An 8,461-nucleotide genomic window follows, 5' to 3' on the forward strand; every position below is an offset into this window, starting at 1 on the left:
TTCCTGACATCCTAGAGGAAACTGAGGCAATGGGAGAGTCAGAATTTAAAAATCTTATGCCTTTGAGTTAGAAGGAAGCCTGCAGCCCGAGGCATCCACGCTCCTACCGAATACTCTGTTCTCCTGTACGATGTCCTTCAGAGGTGGCCGTTCTGCTGCTTCTTGACCCGATGGCAGAGGTCGTTACTGCCTTCTAGGCAACCTGTCCCGTGTTTGGTCTGCCCTTTTGGTGAAAAGTTCTTTGTCTCTTTCAGAACTGAAACCTGCCTCCCCTTGTCACTGTGGGCTGTGTCCGCTTGGATCGTGCCTCTCAAACTGTAAAGCACGTAGGAATCTTCCGATTCTGACTGGAGTCTGAATAAAGTGTAGATTCTGACTCTGGAGGCCCCGGAGGCTGCATTTCTGAAGAGGGCTCAGGTGTTGCCGATGCCTCTGGTCCACAAAGCCCACTTGGAGTGACCAAGGCTCCTGGGCACCAGACAGGATCTGAGTGTGAAAGCAGCATGTCCACCCTTTGGTTTCTCTTTACCAAGATAAGAGTCCTACATTCCATTACATTCATAGTGGAGAAGCCGTATACATTCATTGGATGTCAATTCTGGGTGCAATCTTCCAGAAGGAATCTTGTCTGTAATTTGATTTATTTTACAAAAGAGGAAATGGGCCGGGCGCGGTGGCTCAAGCCTGTAATCCCAGCACTTTGGGAGGCCGAGACGGGCGGATCACGAGGTCAGGAGATCGAGACCATCCTGGCTAACACGGTGAAACCCCGTCTCTACTAAAAATACAAGAAAATTGGCCGGGCGCGGTGGCTCACGCCTGTAATCCCAGCACTTTGGGAGGCCGAGGCGGGCGGATCACAAGGTCAGGAGATCGAGACCACAGTGAAACCCCGTCTCTACTAAAAATACAAAATATTAGCCGGGCGCGGTGGCGGGCGCCTGTAGTCCCAGCTACTCAGGAGGCTGAGGCAGGAGAATGGCGTGAACCCGGGAGGCGGAGCTTGCAGTGAGCCGAGATTGCGCCACCGCACTCCAGCCTGGGCGACAGCGCGAGACTCCGTCTCAAAAAAAAAAAAAAAAGAGGAAATGAAGGCCCATGAAGAGAGTTGCCTGAGGTCGTGAATCTGGTGGAGCTGAGAATAGCTAGAGTTAGGGTTTGCTGACCTGGGGTCTTCTTCTCTTAAACGGCGCCACCTCCGGACGTTGGAAGCAGGAGCAGCAGAAGACAGTGTGACTCACTGCAGTCCCTCAGCTGCTGTGTGAGGCAGGAGCACAGCGGGGTGGCCTCTCCTGCCAGGGAAAGGGGGATGGAGTCAGACAGATGGGTGAGAGGAAGGAGGCGTCCATCGGAAGAGGGTGGGATGCCCATGGGGAGTGGGACAGGGAAGATGCAAGGCTACTGGAGACTCCTGCTGAACGGGGAGAGTAAAGGAAGCTTCAGGAAAGAAAGGAGCAGTTGGATCCTTCACATGAATCAGAGGGAATGGGCAACCATCCCTTCCATCTCCACAGTACTCGGCCCTTATCCCTGTCTACCGCTGGCCCTGTGTACAGAGTTCCCTGTTGAGTTACATGTTTTCACGCCTGCATACAATAAGCATCTTGAGGGCCGTGTTTCACCCACTGTTTCCCAAGCACCTAACCCAGGGCCTGGCATTCAGTAGGCACTTAATACATATTTGTTGAGCGTATGAGTGCCTGAATAAATCACTAGAAGTAGGCAGTCAAAATCCAGGACTGTACAGCCTAATTAAGAAAATCTGATTACTGTAGACATAGCAAATATCTTAATGGGAAAATGTGGTAATTAGACCTGGGATAACCAAGACTTGGGTTTTGGATGTGCATGGTGAGGGAAGCGGAGGACTCAAGGGCAAGGCCTAGGTTTGTGCACTGGAGAAGGAGGGGAATGTGGGAGGAGTAATCAGATTTCCTAGGAAAACCCAGCGGTTCTGTTTTGGACGTTAAGTTTGAGATGAATATTAGCTAGTTCAGGGAAGATTCTAAGTAACAGTTTGATGCAGTTGGTCTCCCTGGACCCAGAGAAGCTGTGGGAGGTGGTGGGGGTGGGCTGAGTCCCTCCCCACCCCTGGAGCTGAGAGGAGGCCGCGCAGGCTACTAAGGGGTAGAAGCAGAGTGGCTTCCTCCTGCAGTCCCTGGGGAGGGCGGGCGGCTTCCTAAAGGACTCACAGCAATCGGTTCGCTGCTGCTTGAGGGAACTCAACAGCCTTCCAGGGCCCACAGGATAAGCGTGGGGCATCTAAGGAAAATAAAACACACCTATGGGGACCTTCAGCAGGAGAGAGGAGAGCAGCTGGAACGCCAGAATAGGTGGCTGTACTCGAGGACACGGGTAACAAACTGTAACTCTAGTGATTATGAAATTAGAGCACGAGGGAGGTTAGACCGCGGCACACCGAAGACTTTCTGGAAGACAAATTCCTGTTTTCCGAGTTGAAAATTCAGTAGCTATGTTAACGGAGACGGCAAGTACAGAGAAGTAAATCAGTGCCTTAGAAGATCACGTGGAAGACAAATTTCAAATATGCAGCAGAAATGAAGAGTTGGAAATTAGGAGGAGAAATAAGATATTTGGAGGACAGATTCTGGAGGTTTCATATGTAAATAGTAGGCGTCCCAGAACGAGAAAAGTGAACAGATGGAGGAGCAATAAATAAAGAAATAATACAGGAAAATCTTTCTGGGTTTGCCAAATACTTGTGTCTGAAGGTTGAAAAGCTCACTGAGTTCTGGGTGAGACCGACATAAACATACCGCAGAGGAGCAGATTGGAAAATGCACAAAGCAGAGGCCTTCATCCGCCCTGGCCCCTGTGTCCCGGACAGGAGTGTCTTCATCTAGGCATGTCAACACTCCTAACACAGGCTGAGGAGGAGCTTGGGGAGAGGTTCCACAGGTCCCATCACTAGGGTGATGGGATGATGGGGAATAGGAGGAGGCTTTAGACCACAGGCTGCCAGGAGTGACTGGTGCAGGCTGACATCCAGCCATCCGTCCACAGAAACACACAGCCAAATCTCAGGTGTCGTTGGAGAGGAAGATGTGTTAGGAGCCGGTGTCTTGGTTCAAGCTTAGGCTCGGAGGACTGGGAGCCGTGGGCTTATTCCAGACACCCGGGCCTCTTCGGCAAACTCGCTTCCAGGTGCATGGCTGCCCGAGGCCCTGAGTGGCCCAGTAACACATCACAGCACTGCGGACGACGGGGCTTAAGAGCTGAGCCAGGAGTCCACGTCCCAGCCCATCGCGGTTAATGTATCAGGACAGATGCCAGAGCATCAGTTTGTGTCTTTCCTAATATCAAGGTACCAGGCAGAGCTCTTCGGAACAAAATACATGGGGACCCCAACAAATTTGTCAGCCAGAGCAGGGCCTTTACCAAAAGCTCAGTACTGCGAACATCCTGAGGGTGATGTAGTTGCTGACTACCTGGGATCCATGTGTTCCTGCAGCCCCAGATGGTTAACGGTGTTCAGGAGCAGGAGTGTATCGTTAACTGGGGACAGATAGAGTTAGGTGCTGTGGTGAAAGGATCCCTTGGCTGGGCATTCTGAAGTATCACTGTGGTCTCTCCAGCAGGAAGACTTTGGCCGGCCCAAGGGTGGCCTGTTGTGCTTTTCACTGAGCTGAGAGCATCAGGGCAGGTCGGGTGAGTAAACGAATACCGACACGCAATCTGGCCACACAACGCAGACTCGGAGAGCCTGACAGAACAGAGAGGTCATCTGGTCCACCACCCTCCCCCACCTCTTGGACTCAGGTTATAGGGGTCACAGGCATGTTGGCTAATGTACATGTCGGCCCCTACAGTTTAGAAATCAGTATCAGGAACATTATCCATTACATCCTTGCAGTACTTCTGTGAGATAGTAGGGGTGGGGATTGCCGTGCACCCATTTTACAGATAGGGTAATTGGGACTTGAGGCTCTTTTGCTGATGAAGAAAATAAGAAACTGTAAGGATCAGGGGGCCCCAGTTCTTCACTCCTCTGTGTGTTGATCCACATCCTTTGACCCTGCGACTGACTGTGCAACTTCCTTTGGACAGTGCATGGGTGGAAGTGACCACGAGCCTGTTCCAACGTCAGGCCCCAAGGCCTCCTGGGTTTCCATATTGGCTTCCTCCACCTTTGCTGTGGGAAGATTTCTTGTGTCCTCAGCCTGGGACCCAGAATAAATACATGTGGAGCAGCCCCAGCCTCCTGGCAATCCAGGGTCTGCAGCTGGAAACTGAGCTGCCTCTGCTTCCCTGCTGAGCTGTGTGAACAAACAACTATTGTTTTACACTATTGAGGGTTTGTGGGTTTATTTTTGTTATGCAGAATTATTATTATTATTTTATTATACTTTAAGTTCTAGGGTACACGTGCACAACGTGCAGGTTTGTTACATATGTATATGGGCCATGTTGGTGTGCTGCACCCATCAACTCGTCATTTACATTAGGTATCTCTCCTAATGCTATCCCTCCCCCCTCCCCCCTCCCCACAATAGGACTCCGTGTGTGATGTTCCCCTTCCTGTGTCCAAGTGATCTCATTGTTCAGTTCCCACCTATGAGTGAGAACATGCGGTGTTTGGTTTTCTGTTATTGCGATAGTTTGCTGAGAATGATGGTTTCCAGCTGCATCCATGTCCCCACAAAGGACACGAACTCATCCTTTTTTATGGCTGCATAGTATTCCATGGTGTATATGTGCCACATTTTCTTAACCCAGTCATGCAGAATTATTATGGCAATAGCTAACTGAGGCTCTTAGAGACAACATGTCACCTCGCCCCTTGTGTGCAAAGGAATCACCTGAGGTTCCTACTAAAACACTGACTCATTGGGCTCTAGTGGGTTCTCATTGCTAACCCTGGGGAGGGATCTGGAATCCTATTTTGTGTTGGCCATCTGTGGTTCTTCGAGGTTGTTTGCCTCCACACTGAAGGGGAAGTACCTGTGTTATTTGTCTCACATTCATCAGTGGCTGGTGGGTATGTGGCACACGTTCAAGAACAGTACATTTGGTAGTTAGAGTCCAAATATTTCCCCCTGTGGCCAGGCTGCAACAGGTGGAGAATGAGTGTGGTGGGGGATTGTGAGTGGGGACCGCCTGAGTACCGAATCTTGGGACCCTCCTCTGTGTGCTGTGAACGGCATAGCTCTAATTTCACAGATTGTTCCAAGAACTCGGTTGATGCTGTTCTCTCAACTGCTTGCAGCTGCAGCTTCTTGGAGTGTGCCGCCCCTCCCTGCACACACACACGCCCGCTCGCTCGTGCACACTCACACACATGCAAGACGGCACTTTTCTTTCTGCAGAGATCAAATTGGCCTCCTTGTTGCTGGTTCAAAGCAGCTGTTTATTTGTTGTTTTCGTGTTTTCAGCTGTTGTGATGAGGTTTGCTTCCTTCTCCTTTAACTGAATTACGTGTCATTTACTCTTCAGCGCAAGCCACAGATTGAGCTGGAACCTTCTGTCATGTGGGGCTTCAGATTTCTCCTCCTCCTACAACCCAATTAGTTCAGCACAGCCATCAGGCACTGGGGCCCTGAGGCTCCTCTCATGCTGTTTCTTTGGCTGGGCCTGTCGTCCTCCCTCCTCCCTGGGAGCTCAGCTCTGCAGGGAGGACGAGGCAGGAAGCTGAGGTTGCCGACAGAAGCATATTTCTCTCCCAAACTTGTCCTCAGACCCACATTCTGTGGGTGGTGAGGAATTCGAGAACCTAGACCTGATTTGCCTTAGTTTATAGGTCCATTGGTGACATTTAGTTGGACCATGTTAGTGTTTAGTTGAGTAAGTGAGAAAGAGAATAGAAACAGGATTGCTAAAGATATGGTGATGATACAGACGTGGCTGGAGGCAGCGGCGTGGACCAAGTGTTTTCAGAACCTTTCTTTTATGTCTTGGGACCCAAGTCCCATCAACACCAACTTGGAGGGGCCAGGAAGCTAGCCACTGGCACATGTTCATTTTCCTGCGCTGAGCCCTGGACTTCACACCTGCCATTGAGTCCTATTTCTGTCTCTCAGCAGGACTGTACCTAGACCATCAGTTGGGTGCAGAGAAATCAATATTGCTTTCATAAGTGATTGACTTGCTGTGTGACCACTGGCAATCATTACCCGTCTCTGAGCTGGAATCTTTTTAACTCTGAAATGAGGTGGGTGGGCTGGATGAGCCGGGTCTAAGATTCTTGCTGCTTCTAAATACTTGTGATTTGCATGCATGGCTGTGTCTAAACTTAGCTACTTCTTAGTAATTCTGCCGTGAATTAGTTTAGCATCACTGTGATAAAGAACCTTGATCCTAAGGTAAATTAGGCAGTGCTAGCCTTGATAACATTCAAAGGGAACTGGGCAGACTCTGGAACCAACATCCCTTAGACCTCAGGTTTATTTGGAAGCTGGTGTGCCTGGCGACGGTGGGATCGGGAGACCGAGAGTTGCAGGGAGGTTATCAGGGCAGGTTTCAGCAACAGGGAAGTCAGCCAGATGGACTACCAGTGCCGGGGAAAGTTGGGGTAGGCTAAAATCTTGGCAGGTGGGGACAGCTTGGCACAGAGGCACCCAGGAGAAGGTCAACCTGGCAGGCAGCGGTTGCAGGAAGGCCAGGCAGCTGTGAAACAGCACCTGCCATAGGGACTGAAGTTCCTAGTCTGTGGAAAGGTCACAGTAAACGTGAGGAAATGAGTGCTGAGCAGTGAACAGAGACAGGGGCTCCCATGGGAGGATGAGCATAAGCTGCTGCAGGTCCACAGTGTCCACAGTGTCCACAGCGTATTGGGCCTGCAGGTCCCCCTATCCCCACTATCCCAGCCTCTCATGAGGCAAGAGCATCTTTAGGTGTGCGGACCTCACACTCCAAGGCAAACATTCTGAGGGCGAGGCCCAGGCACCTTCCCTTTCCTGGGTGTCTGCTGGCCTGGGGTCCTGCTGGGTGGGGCAGGGCGGGTCCTCCCCGGCATGCTGGGTCAGGTCTGCAGGGGCAGTGGACATTCTCCTCCCTGGCCTCCCCTGCACCCAGCACTTCAACAGGGACAGGGAAGTGTCCTGCTCGGAGCCAGAAGCTCCCTGCACTCTCCTGAGCCCCTCCTAGGTAAATACAGGTCCTCACAGCAGGATTAACTGATGCAGGAAGATCATATACTTTTCCTTCTTAATTAATTAAAGCTTTATGAAGAAATAAACCCCAAACAGAATTCGGAAGAGAGCAGTGTTATTTCTTAGAGGCAGGAAGCCAGGGCTTTCTCTTTGTAGGAGGAAAGGAAGGAGGCACATCCAGGCCGCTGTCGTGGTGCCCTCCACTCCCTGGGTCTTACGCGGAGCTCAAATGCTCGAGAGCCTCTCTGGGGCCTTCAGTGGGTCAAACTCATGTCCAGCCGACTGAGCGGGGCCTTAGGGAGGTGAATGTGGAGCCCGTGGGGACAGGGAAGGGGCTGCGAAGGAGCCTGCAGCCCTCGTGGCTGCTGTGGGGGAGGGTTCCACAGTTGCTTGGACCCCGGCTGGTGGTGAGGACCTGGGTCCCTCACAGGATGTTAACCTGCGACCCTGTATCGGTTTTGCTGAGGGTCGCTTTACAGCCCGACTCAGAGCACCGGGAAGTTTGCTGTCTGCCTCCCCCGGCTCCACGGAAACGCCTTTTCCTCGTGGTAGAGCTATGGGTGCTGCATTAAAAGGCTCTGTTGACGTCTCATGATTGTATTCATTTCAATAAAATGGATTCCTTCCTTAAACAGGACACCATTTTCCAAATTTTGGTCTAGAAAACATGGTCACTGTAAGTAGAACTCAAAATGCAGGAATTTTCTGGCCCAAGCAGGGCCTTGGTCCTCCCAAGGTGAGGTGGGTGCCCCTAGGTTCGCTCCCTCCTGCTCTGTTTTCGTTCCCAAAGCGAGTCCCAGACACTCGACCTGGGTCCTCAGCACACGGACATCCAGTGGAGCTTGGATCTGCTGGAATTTGTTTTCAACTGAGTGGTTACTATGAGCCAAGCACTGGAGGCCCAAACAGGGGCAAGATCCAGTCCCTGCCCCACAGGAGCTCCCGTCACGTGCGGAAGAGGACGGGAGACGGAGAGACCACGGAAGAGGACGGGAAATGGAGAGACCACGCGATACGGCAACTTTGTGAGGAGAGGCTTCTGAGCACCTGGAACTGAGTCTTCAAGGAGGAGCTATGCTGGAGGGGCCTGGGCACAGGAGTCCTATGCAGGGGGAATGGCAGATGCAAGACCCAGAGACCCAAGGGACATGTCATCTACGTTTAACGGTTGTTCAGAGAGCCAGGGAGTGCATCTTCCACCTCTGCTCCTAGTTTCCTAGAAAATAACATTGCAGTGAAAAAAACCAACCCATAAGAGTCCCCTGGTTCCAGCCCAGAGGCGGCTGCCCAGCTGTGAGAGGCAAAGCCAAACCAGAAAATAGCTGGTCTGCCCGCTGCCCAGTGATGGAGAG

The sequence above is a fragment of the Theropithecus gelada genome, chromosome 14, assembly GCF_003255815.1.
Source record: "Theropithecus gelada isolate Dixy chromosome 14, Tgel_1.0, whole genome shotgun sequence".
Classification (NCBI taxonomy): Eukaryota; Metazoa; Chordata; class Mammalia; order Primates; family Cercopithecidae; genus Theropithecus; species Theropithecus gelada.